A 12691-nucleotide genomic window follows, 5' to 3' on the forward strand; every position below is an offset into this window, starting at 1 on the left:
CTGATTATAATGAACATGTGATCAATATTACACAGTTTAATTGTTGAGAATGTTTTATTTTTATTTATTTATAAAATAATAAGTAAAATAAACAATAAAATAGTAGTATCAGAAAGAAATTTGGATCAAATAAAAAGGAAAAATATGTTTACATAGAATACATAGAATAGTCACAATACCTAAAATATACACAGTATGTATAGATTTTAAATATTACAACAGTGTAGTGTTAGTGTTTGAAATGATAGTGCAAACAGAAAGACAGTTTAGTGGGAATGAGTGTGAAAGATCAAATAACAACATCTGATCACAAGTCTTTGCACCAGGTATAAACAATGCATGCTCAAAAAAAAAATACATAGCACATTTCCCACACATAAACATAAACTGTAAATAACAGTGCTGAGAATGTTCCCCCAAGAAATCTGTGTAACTTGGATGAAGAAATATGTTTCTGTTGTGTTGATTCACCGTGTACAAAACTGACACAGACTCCATTAAAGAGACAGACAGGTAGTCATAGACATATTTTCTTCATCTGGTTCATCATATTAATAATCATTCTCATCTCCTGGATTCTGCCTGCACTAAAATCAGATCTTAACATGCAAATCAAGAAGTCAGGGCTTGTGAGATTTTCTCATAGCAGACATTAACCTAGTTAGCCTTGATAATTAGGCTAACATTACTAATCAGAGGGGAAGCTTGCTAGGTCCAGTGCTAGCTCAGTTATTCCCATCAGTCACATGACCTGAAGTCACAGGCAACAGAACCCAGCAGCAAGACTGGACCGGGTTTGGCACAGCCTTTCCTGATGGAAAGACTGCTATGTAGCTACTGTACATGGCAATCAACACCCATGACAGTTCCGTCGCTATCTGCGTGTTTTATAGGAAATGTGTAAAAATGAGGAAGTACACCAATCTGCTTCCTGTTTTTTTTAGGTGAAATGCTCAGTAAATCATCAGTGAAGAACATCTGGGCTCTACTCATACAGAGGCTGCCGAGGATCGACTCTTCCAGGCTGTGGTGTGTTTGTGAGATCTTGGTGACTATGACATAAAACACACCCCGCTCCTCTCCCTGAGGTGGTTCTTTCAGGCAGCAGAGGCTGCTGTTAATTCCAGCCAGCTCTACCCATGATGCATTAAGGTAAGTGATGTTCCCTGCAGCTTCTTGATTAGATTGTGTGGCCAACCAGTTTACCTTCAGTACAAATTTGTTATTGTTGCAGATAAACAAAGAAGAAGGTAGAAACAGAAAGTCTCAAAGGTCTGAAAGGTGTTCAGAGTGAGTTCTGAAAACTATTCGAAAAGAAACGGTACTGTATAAAGTTCATTCGGTTTTATTTATATGAATTAAGAGTTATAATGGAACGTTCAAACTTCAACATTTATTTGCTTTCTCTTTAACTTGAATGACTTACTGAACAGGCAGGTTAACACAAAATGAGAAAAGCTGGCTGAGAAGTCTAGGTAAAGAACTTTATATCATCCGAATACAGTAGTTTATGGGTAGAAGCACAGAGAGTGAACAACACAGGACGCTGACGACCTGATGAGAAAAAAGGAAAACACATAACAATCAAAAACAGTCAAAAAAATTAAAATTTCCTAACCACCAACCCCCTAACCTCGATAGAAAACTTCACAAGGTCAAGGAAAGATGTGAGGGAGAATTCAAAGGAGTTAGGAGAATCAGACTGCACTTACACTTAGACTACGTCATTATGTGACGGAGAATGTTATTGACGTGACCTGTGGTAAAACTACAAGTCAAGTTTAATGCAGCAAATATAAACACTTCATTATCAACGTGAGAATTCAAATAATTAATGAATATTGTCCACCTGTCACAGAAGTCAGATGAAGTGTTTGTTACGCTGGTGTGGTCGCTCACCCTCCTGTCCACTCATACAGAAACACATTAACAAGTTATGACAAAGATATATGATTAATATAATCAACAGTAACTTCATGATGATCTGCAGGACGCTGCATGAAGCAGTTTTTACTGTGTGTGTGAACGCAGCTTCAGTCAACAACAGAACACACTTCATGATCAAGGTTTTTACATCACGTCAACACGTATGTTCATATTGACACGCTCTCTGCTGCAGGCTGCTTCACACTGTGTAAATACACTGATGTTTTCTGGTTGTGAATGACTAAACAGTGTAAAATGATCGAGGTCAGCTTGATCCGTTTATATCTACTTTCATGACAGCTCAAAACATCCACACATACCGGCATAAGAAAGCGTCGCAACAACACTGGACTACTGTCCTGGTGTCTGTGCAGGTGTGTGTGCGAGGCTTGTGACTTCCTTCAGACTAGAAGAAACAGTCTCTGGAGTGATGACACTTGCTGTTTGGGAAATCACTCCTGTACTCTTAGCTGATGAAAGTGGGGTGTCTTGGGCAGGTTGTGAAGACAGATCTGCCCAGAGATGGCGATGGTTCAGCTGCAACACTGCTCCTTGCGGAGTGTTTATGATGTATGACCTTGGAGTCACACATTCTTTTGAGACGACTGCTGGTGTCACCCAGGCCTTTTTCCAATCCAGCTTGGCGAGGACTGTGTCTCCCGGTCGTAGTGGTAGAACAGGTCTGGCTCCATGTTGACGATTAAAGCTTGTTTAGCCTTCTCACCAGCATCCTTCTGTTCATCAGTCTTTCTGTTGGGCCATTTAGGTTGAAGATTCTTCTCTAATGTGGGGAGTGTTGTTCTGATCTTTCTCCCCATTAACGGTTCTGCTGGACTGACTCCTGTAGTGGCACAGGGAGTTGATCTGTAGCACATGAGGGCTCTTACAGGGTCTTCTTGTTGGAAGATTCTCTTCGCAGTCTGTACTGCTCTCTCCGCATGACCGTTTCCCTGAGGATGGTGAGGACTAGACGTGATGTGCTTGAAGTCTAGCTGAAATTCTGCGCTGGAGATCTGAGGACCATTGTCACTCACCACCTCATCTGGGATCCCAAACCTTGCAAAGGTTGCTTTAAGTCTCTGAATGACTTGAGCGCTTGTTGTGGATGGTAGGTGCAGCACCTTGAGGAACCATGAGTAATAATCTGATATTACTAGGTAGTTATTTCTATGTGGTCACAGAGGTCGAGAGCTAGTCTTTTCCATGGACGGTCAGGCAGAGGTGTAGAGATGAGTGGCTCTTTTTGTTGAGCCCGCTTTTGTTCTTGGCATTGAGTGGCATGACATCACTGTGTTCTTACGTTCTGCAGAGAGTCCTGGCCACCAAACTGATGATTTTGCTCTGTCTCTACACTTTGTTAGCTCCTGATGTCCGTTCTATTTTCTGTAGGATGTCAGCTCTCAGTGACAGTGGAATGACAATCCTTCTTCCACGTATGAGCAAACCATCAGCCTACCACCGAAGCTACGTCACACTCCACCTTGCTATGTGTGCCAGTTTCTTCTCCTGTGTAAGTCTGTGGGCTTCGGGACAAAGCATCAGCAATGACGAGGGTTTTTCCTGGCACATATACAGCCACTTGTTTGTACCTCATAAGTCGCATTAGGAGACGTTGACATCATAAAGGAACATTGTCGAGGCTCTGGCTGTTGATGAGTGGCACCAATGGCTTGTGATCAGTCTCAAGCCTAAATTCATCTAAGCCACACAGATATTTGTCGAACTTTTCACAAGCCCATACACCAGCCAGACACTCCTTCTCTATCTGGGCATAGTGTGTTTCAGCTTCTGAGAGCAGTCGGCTACTGGCTTCCACTCTTCTCCGTGAAGCTGGAGCAGCACAGCTCCAAGTCCGTAGCTACTGGCGTCTGCTGATACAGCTGTGGCCTTGTGACGTCATAAAAGGTAAAAACAGGTGCTTTTGTCAGCATTCTTTTAATGTCTTCAAAAGCTGATTGCTGTGAGTGTCCCCAGGTCCAGATGTTCTTGCTCTTTTCAGCTCCTGCACATTTCCAGGCAGTGGCAATGGCAGCTGGTGAATGGCCTCCACTTTGTCAGGGTCTGTTCTGACTCCTGACTGGTCGACGAGATGACACAGGAAGCGTAGCTGGTTCTGTCCGAGGCAACATTTCTCCATCCTTCTCCATCCTCTGTATTTCCATTTTCACCTTCTCTAACATGGGAAAGGGCACATGGTGTGCACAGCATATGGTACAGCATCATCTCTTAACTGGATTTTGACTGGTTCAGTTTTTAGAGTGCCAGATTCACTGTGGGTTTGTAGATGGCTGGTGCATTTTAGCTCATCTACTCACTTCACCAGGTTCATTCTTACTGACAGGGCCTGGCTGAGGAGATTGTTGACTCTGTGTCCACGTGCTACATAGGCTGTGAACGGGTAATCTCTTCCTTTGTGACTGACTGTTGCATTAAAGCAGCCCAAGCACAGCAGCTCACCTCCAGGGCTGTCCATAAGAATGTCAGGTGGGTCCAGTGTTCTTTGTGGCCTCATTCACTGACCTGCTGCGACATACTCTTGCCCAGTGTCCCATTCTGTGACAGTTGTGGCAGGTAGCTCTTTCTGCAGGGCACTTTTCATCTCTGTTATGCTGCATTTTCCCACATTTGCTACATTTCTTCTCACCCCCCCTTTCCTTTGACTTGCCTTGTTGACGCTGTTGTGGTTTCCAGTTTGTGCTTTTCCGTTTGAACTGCACCTCCTGTACTGATCCCGCAGCGTCTCCTTGCAGACTCAATTGTGCTGAGATCTTCTCTGACTGTCTGACGGTCTGTATTGTCTGCCTCAGGTCTGCCATCAGCTGCAGCCTGGGGGAGAGCTCTTTATCCAGTATCCGACGATGATGGGCGGATATTTTCCTCTCGAGTTGCTCCAAACTCACAGTGCTCCGAGAGATCGTACAGAGCTCTGATGAAACATTCTGCCTTCTCACCCGGCCGTTGGATTTGTTGGTAAAAACATGCCTGTTCGTGGATAATATTCCTCCTTGGAAAAAAGTAGTCATTAAACTTCCCCATAACGATGACAAAGTCGTGGTCCTCGTCTTGAGCAAATGTGAATGACTTAAAAATGTTTTCTGCCTCGTTGCCCATGGCATACATCAGGCAGCTCACTTGTTGTTTCCACTCGGGCCACTCCATCGGCTTGTCAAACGTTACGTAGGGTTATTATTTTTTATTATTTTAATTATTTAATGGGTCCATGTACAGTATTAAACATAAACATAAACGATTACATTTGATGTACTGCACCAGAGTTAGCTTACAGCTATTTTTCATCTGCAGTCCTTTCGACAATTAAGACATATTACAGCACAAAGCAAAAAACACACAGGACACATAATACAAAATACAAAGTTACACACAATAGCACATAACGAAGATGATGGTGTGTATGGTGCTGCAGGCAGATGTTGGTTTGCAGAGGGAGGGGTGTACAGGACACGATGCTGACATGCAGGATCTCTCTCAGCAGACAGTATGGATGGAGTCCAACGGCTAGCAGGTCAACAGGTCAACATCTGGGCGACAGAGCTGTTCTTTGGTTGTGATGTGACCGGGATTACACCATCTGCTGTTAACTGGAACAGCAAGCCCCTCGCCTTTCCGCTTACCGCTCCCAGTACAATCCCGATTAGCCCGGACAGTGTGGAAGCCATCAATGGAGATGTTCTGGTCTGTGGTGTCCCTGTGCAGCCATGTCTCTGTGAAGACATCAAACTCCATTCATACTCTGCGTGGCTCCACGTTAGCGCCGTTAGCTCATCCATTTGTTGCTAGGAGACCGCACATGTCCATAACAACAGAGGGAGACACGGCCCAAATCCTGTCCTCTCTACAAGCCCGTCCTGTCTCGACCCTCCTCTGCATCCTCAGTGTTTTCCTGCAGAGTTCAGCTGGTATATTGGCTGGTCTTGCTGCTATGCTGGCCGGCATTAACGCGATCAACTGTTCCCCAGAGTAAACAAAGGCAGCGTGTCCAGGTGGAAGCGGAAACTTCTGACACCATGTAAAATGGTCGAGGGATGGCTTGATCCGTTTATATCTACTTTAATGCCAGCTCAAAACATCAACACATACTGGCATAAGAAAGCGTCGCGTAACCAGGGCAACAACACATCCCCGGCCGCTCACGTTACAAAGTACTCGTTACTGTGGCAACATTAGTTCCACTATATAACTATATATGACAAATGGTGCAAGGAATTATGGGACAGCATTACCTCCTTTCCTTTCATAAAGGATGGTCCAGTGTATCCTATGCTAAAGGAGATAACAAAGGAAGCACTGAAGCTCCTTTCCTGAACAGTTAGTGAATTTGAACAGCTCTTATCATGTTGGCTACGTTACTATACTTCTGGGTCATTTCACTCAGTGAGGAACCTTCCTAAGCATTGACTATTCGACCGCACCCAATAGATGTGAAAAAGACAAAGACAGGAAGTAATACAAGACACCCAACGAAAGACTCAAACCAGAAACCCCCAAACCATGACAGAAATAACTTGTTTGTCAAGAAATAGTTAATGTTACTTCCAACAGTGTATCCATTCACTCAGCACTTCAATGCAGCATCTCCAGCTATAGTGAAAACTCCAAGATACAGTCATTGAGCACTGGTTTAGGATTTGTACACATGATGGTACCAAACCTGACAAACTCACTGTGACAGCTGCATGTAGTCACTGTTTGTTGAGAAATAGTTCCAGCACACAACTCAACACCACAATTTTCTGTTTTGCATTTCATTCGTTAAACCTACTGTAATCAATACTTAAATTGATTAACAATAGGTTAGATCATGTGCATGAAGTGAAAGGGTTTGCTCATCTGCGACTCTGCAGTTCACCTCAGCTCCGAAGAGCATTTTGGACTCATTGTCTGAACTTCATTTGGTGATAATTACGGTTTAAAGTGGGATTAGACAGCTGGGGGAACCCTGACATGCAGTTTTGGTCTCTGTAGCTAATTTCCTTGTTCATGACAACTGTACTGAGGGTGATTTATATACAACTCATCTGTCCACATTATATTAAGGCTTAAAGTTATGTATAAGCGCATGGCTGCTTTGATTGACAGGTGGGTGCTGATACAGATGGCCTCTTTGAGCCTCCTTCAGTCCATCAACAATCAGGACAACGTTTTGAGAAATGTTTAGAACATTTACATTTTCTGCATATTGTGAACTTTTGCACACTAATGTTGAATACTAATGCACAAATTGAAACTCTTTCTCTCATTTAAACAGCATATTGTACACACATTGTAAATATATTTATATGTTCTATTATGAGGTGAAAAAACCTAATTATGTTCGTGATTCTGATTCTGTCAATCAAGGCTTTTTTTTTTTTTTTTCCAAACAAACAAATTCAAACAGGATTGAAATCACATTTACAAATCAGTGGACATCCTCACGTCTGACTCGGTCCATCCCACGTGAACAGAGGTGTGGATACTCAGCTTTAGAACCAAATTCAGCCCTGCAGTGGCGAGCCTGATATGAATTCACATTCTAGTTGAAGTAAAAACAAAGCAGAAGCCGAATAGATAAAAGGTAGGAAAAAAAGTGAAAGAAGAGGCAGTGTTCATCAGAACATAATGGTTCAATCTGTCATCGGCAGTCAAAGGACAAAAATACACTGATTCACTTATGATTGGACGGAGTGTCCCGCCCACCTCGACCAGAATACAGCAGCTGTGTGTGTGTGTGTGTGTGTGTGTGTGTGTGTGTGTGTGGTTGTTCATGTCGGTGAGTCCACGTGTAAATTTAACTGGAACACCTAATGGAGGGAGAAGTGCGCAACGCCGGACCGGGCCTGTTTAGATGAAAGTCGCAGCTTCCAGCGCTTGTTTTATAGACTGGTTCCCTGTCATTTTGAAAAGGTCAAGCCTCTGTTTTTTCAAGAGCGGTAAAATGGAGAGGATGGAGACAGACAGAGAGGGAGAGAGAGAGAGAGAGAGAGAGAGAGAGAGAGAGAGAGAGAAACTTTGATTCCACTGAAATGGTGAGCTCACCTGCTGTGACATTTTAGAACAGTGCAGTTAAAAGATGAGGCAGCCAATATTCTATATCTTTCTTATCCGCAATAAATCCTACATAAAGACCCAAACCAACAGTTAATGTATCAATAACATGCAAGGTCACCAACAGCAGACCCAGCAGCAGCTAATATCACTGACTAGTCCAACAGCAGTCAGCCCAGCTCGGCGTCTGTCTTTCAGCCTTTTATTTCACCAAGCTCTCACCAACCACTAAAAATCAGTCCCACATTTACTCTTGTCCGGTGGCTTCTTGATCGCTCACTCTCCTCTTCAGTCTCTGATGCTTCCTCTCTGCATGCTTTAAAGTAGAAAAGTACACGATGGGGCTTTTGATCAGCAGCATTCATCAGACGTCGCACTAATATCAACTACTTTGTATTTGAATAACAGGCTGCAACAACCAATCAAAAAACGAGTCAAAGAGGACAAATTAGACAAATGAGATGCCACATGTTCATCACTGAGTGTTAGCGGAGCTGGTGGGTGTAATTATAAACTTTGGACAGACCTAGTTGTTTCCCCTTCTTACGGTCTGCTATGCTCAGCTGACCATGCACTGAATCCAGCTGAACACAGATGTGCCATTAATATCCATCTCATTCTTGCAAAAAAAAGTGAACATGGGTAGATCCCAAAGTCTTTAACTATTCAGTTATTTGAAAGGAAACTCCACAATATAACTTGGTAGGATCATGTAAACACACATGCCCATGCTTAAAGTTGCAACTGAGGCTTTTTATTATAAATCTGCAGCCTCCAAACAACAAATCACCTAAATAAAAAAAAAAAAAAAAATTAAATGTTGTTTGTAACTTCCCTGGAGAGACACACAGGCCATGTTCAGACTGCCAGGTCAAATCTATCTTTTAAAAATCCACATGAAATGTGATTTTTCAAAGTCAGATCCAAACTACATTCGGAGATGATTTGAAATGTGATTCCAATCTGATTTGTCTGTTGCTCGTGTTTGAGTCACTCAAACTGCAACCCACGACGACGATGACAAACCCAGAGCGATGGGTTTGACATCAGTGTGGAGGACAGCACAGAGAACAATAGTTCTAGTGCCGTTACCATGCCAACTCATGTTGATAAGTCAGTGATGTCTGGACACACAAATCATACCTGATCATAACAGCTTGTCTAAAAGTCAGTCAAGGTTGTGTTTGGTCCTAGGTCTGGCTCTGTTCGCTGGAAGCCAGACATTGACACTAGCTCATAGCGTTGCCTGCACTGCATAGTGGTGTGGGTGTAATGCACAGTTGCTATTGGCTATTGTAAATGGCATTCAGTATCTGTGAGTCCACTTCTACAGGAAACTAAAGGAGGAAGTAAACAGAACTCTACTTCCTGTGTCATGGCGGCTTTAAAGATCTGATCTGCCTTCAGTCTGAACGAAGCCACAGAAGTGTTTTGTGATGTGATCAGTCGGCGGCAGTCAGTGACCTGTGCTTCAAATGATAATGCTGCAGGAACCTTCTAGCATTATGTCTGGATGGTGTAATGTGCATTCAGAGTCAGGTATAGATAACCGTTGAATCTCACTGTGTGCCTGTTATAAATATTCTGACCCGTTCTGGAAGTCTCCTTGGTCCATTAGAACACCAAAGAAAAGGGCCAGAGCCAGCGTCTATGCCTCCACCCTCCACCTCAATCCTCCCTTCACTGCTTTCCATCTGGTAATTCAATCTGCAAATAAACTCCTCTCTCAGCTTTGCACCACCCAGCGCTTCGCCACCCACAATTAACCTGACTGTGAACTGGGCTGCTGCTCCGGGGAAGCTACAGCACCACTCCGGGCTATATTGCTCTGAACTGAACTGAACCCTGTGTGTGTGTGTGTGTGTGTGTGTGTGTGTGTGTGTGTGCGCGTGTGTGTGTGCGTGTGTTGGGGGGTGATGGGATGTTGGTTATGTCTGCACCACCTGAGGCTGATTACACAGAGGACAACAGGAAGATATTGTCTTGTTTGGGATCAAGCTGATGCTGACCTCTAGCACACAGACACACACATTTAAACTTATACACACGCATTTGCACAACACACACACACACACACACACACACGTAGAGGAGGCGACACTGCTGTTTTCAGTCCTATTCTTCTGCTCAAGCTGTGTATGACTCCAAGACCCACCAACACTCACAGGGTTAGGACAGCATGTAGCCTGAGAGGCGAAACCCAGGGCAATACAATCAACAAAAGCCGCCTTGCTGCTGCCTGTGAGGCTCTATAACTTTTTAATCATATCTCTCAACTTCTGGTCATCTGGATCATAGCTGAAGAGTCCATACTTAGAGGTGTTAGTGGGAAAATCATTGAAGACACAATGAAGTGGTGGGTGACCGGCGTTACCACCAGAAATCATGGATCGACCTCACTAATCTCTCACAGAAACATCTTGGAAACAAATTCTTATTAAAAACGCCAGAGCCAAAATGGATCAGTAATTAAATACACCTCCTCAGCTACAAGAAACTTCTCCTGTCTCACAGAGTTACACAATGTCAGTGTTCCTAATTGCAATTAATGCTTTGAAAACAAAATTGTCAAAGAAAGTTTGTGAATCTCATCAGTAATGACTCACAGAGTAGAGAAGACAGATCACAACAAAAACTCACGTCAGGAAGAGAAACTGTAGCCAAAGCAACAAGACAAGTTATCAGCTGAACAACACAGAGTCCAGTGTGTGTGACTCAGGAGGCTCTGTTTACAGAATATTCATGATTCTTTTTTCATTATGGCCTAAAAATAAGAACCTTTATGTTTGTCTTACTGTAGAATGAGCCTTTTATTTCTATAGACCAGATTCAGACACGTTGATATGCCATGTTACCTAGACACATGCCTACCTATACACTGCATGCGGAACGGCTCCGCTCCGGAACGACAGCGTACTCCGCCGCCTGCCAACTCACACATAATCCGTTTGTGATGTGCACTCAGCCGGGCCACCGAGCATCGCGAGAATGCACAAGATCTCGCAAATTCACGCATAATCATGTGATATTGCTGTAGTCTCTTTGACTCCTGCAATGGCATAAATGATAGGTTGATTTTGGACCTCCAGAATCAACTTCTCCTTATCCATGGTGTCGATGGGGTGAAAAGACACCTGAAAACCTCTGACCTGTTGACTTCAGGTCGGCCCCGCCCATTATGACGTGTTCTTGTAATGAACACGGAGTATTTTATTTTGAAAATCAACCAGGGTTTTATTTTGTATTCTGTAGCTGATTTCCTTCCCCGCACAATCTGCTCTGCTGTATTTATGCGCTGTGCTCCGGCGTCCGTGAAAAATAGATCTCTGCGTATGTGTTGCGGAGGGCTGCCGGTTGCCACAGTCGTTCCGGAGCCATGACGCAGCGGGGACGGAGACTGTGTGAGCTGACACATTGACTGACACTGAAACATATCGGCTGCGTCGCTGTGACAGAGCTGTTCTGCATACAGTGTATTTTAGGGGTTACGTGGTGGTGTGCACTGGCCCACGTCTAGCTCATTTAGCCGATGATTTAGCACCTGCAAAACCCAGGACAGGTGGAGAGGGTGTCACAGTGCATTTCGTGGCTACCGTATGTTCTCGTCCACACTAGGAAGGAGAGGCGAGAGGGTTGCAACCAGCAACTACGTAACTAGATGCCTTGAAATTGTAGACACTGCTTATTTAAGTATAACGGTCACATGAAAAATCAGTTTGTCAAGTTACTGACAGTGGACAGAGATTAAAGAGGAAGACTCAATAATGGATTTTCTGATCTGACAGTGGGATCATTGCTCCATACATGAGCCCTCATTAGATCCATCACAATCAGTATGACCTCAGACATTCTATTGTTCACAGCTTTGTGTACCCCCACCACAAAGAAAAGGCCTTTGCTGTGAATTAACTCATGAGTTATTCATAGCCTGTAAAACTGTGGATGAAAAAAAGGAGCTTTAAGCAAAATGTTGACTTTGGGAAAGACTGTAATATCTTTAAAAAACCTTCTTTCTTTGTATTTTGGACTGATTCAGACTAAAACTCCCCTTACTGGATTTGTTCGCTGCAAATACAAAGTAGTTACTTCTCCACTCAAGTCTTATTCCCTTCCTTGCAGGTATTTTTCAAATTAAACTTGGCAAATATATTGCCAAAGCCTCGGCAGGCTGTAGTGGTTAGCACAGTTTAACGCTGCATATTCCTGCTGCATTAAAATGCAGACAGACTTAAATATGGAGCTGAACAATTGTTTCACATTACAACAAATGTAACCTAGGAGGTTCATACTCTACTTTGCCAGCAAGATCATGATGAGAAGCATTAGTGTAATTACTGTTACTAATGTGACTGGAGCAGATAAACCTGTGATCATTAAAGTTTGTTAAATCAGAACGTGTATGGAGCATATGTAAAGAGAACAAAACATGAAGAACTTGATTTTCATCCACAGAACAAATGCACTCTTTCACCCTGGAATGAAGGATCATTATAAAATATTCAGATTTTTACACAGAACCAGCCCTTCTTGGTCCCAGGCCACGCTTTCAAGAAACACTGCTTTCCACATCTGTGCTGATGTTGTGGGTTTGCAGCATGCTCACACACTCTTCCTTCATCCTAATTAATTGGCACTTCAGATCCCTGCTGTATCACTGAGCCTCCTGGTTTTATCTCACACGCTAACACACTGACAGCTGCTGCAGTCTCTGAGGCAACAA

The sequence above is a fragment of the Larimichthys crocea genome, chromosome XXIII (assembly GCF_000972845.2).
Source record: "Larimichthys crocea isolate SSNF chromosome XXIII, L_crocea_2.0, whole genome shotgun sequence".
Classification (NCBI taxonomy): domain Eukaryota; kingdom Metazoa; phylum Chordata; class Actinopteri; family Sciaenidae; genus Larimichthys; species Larimichthys crocea.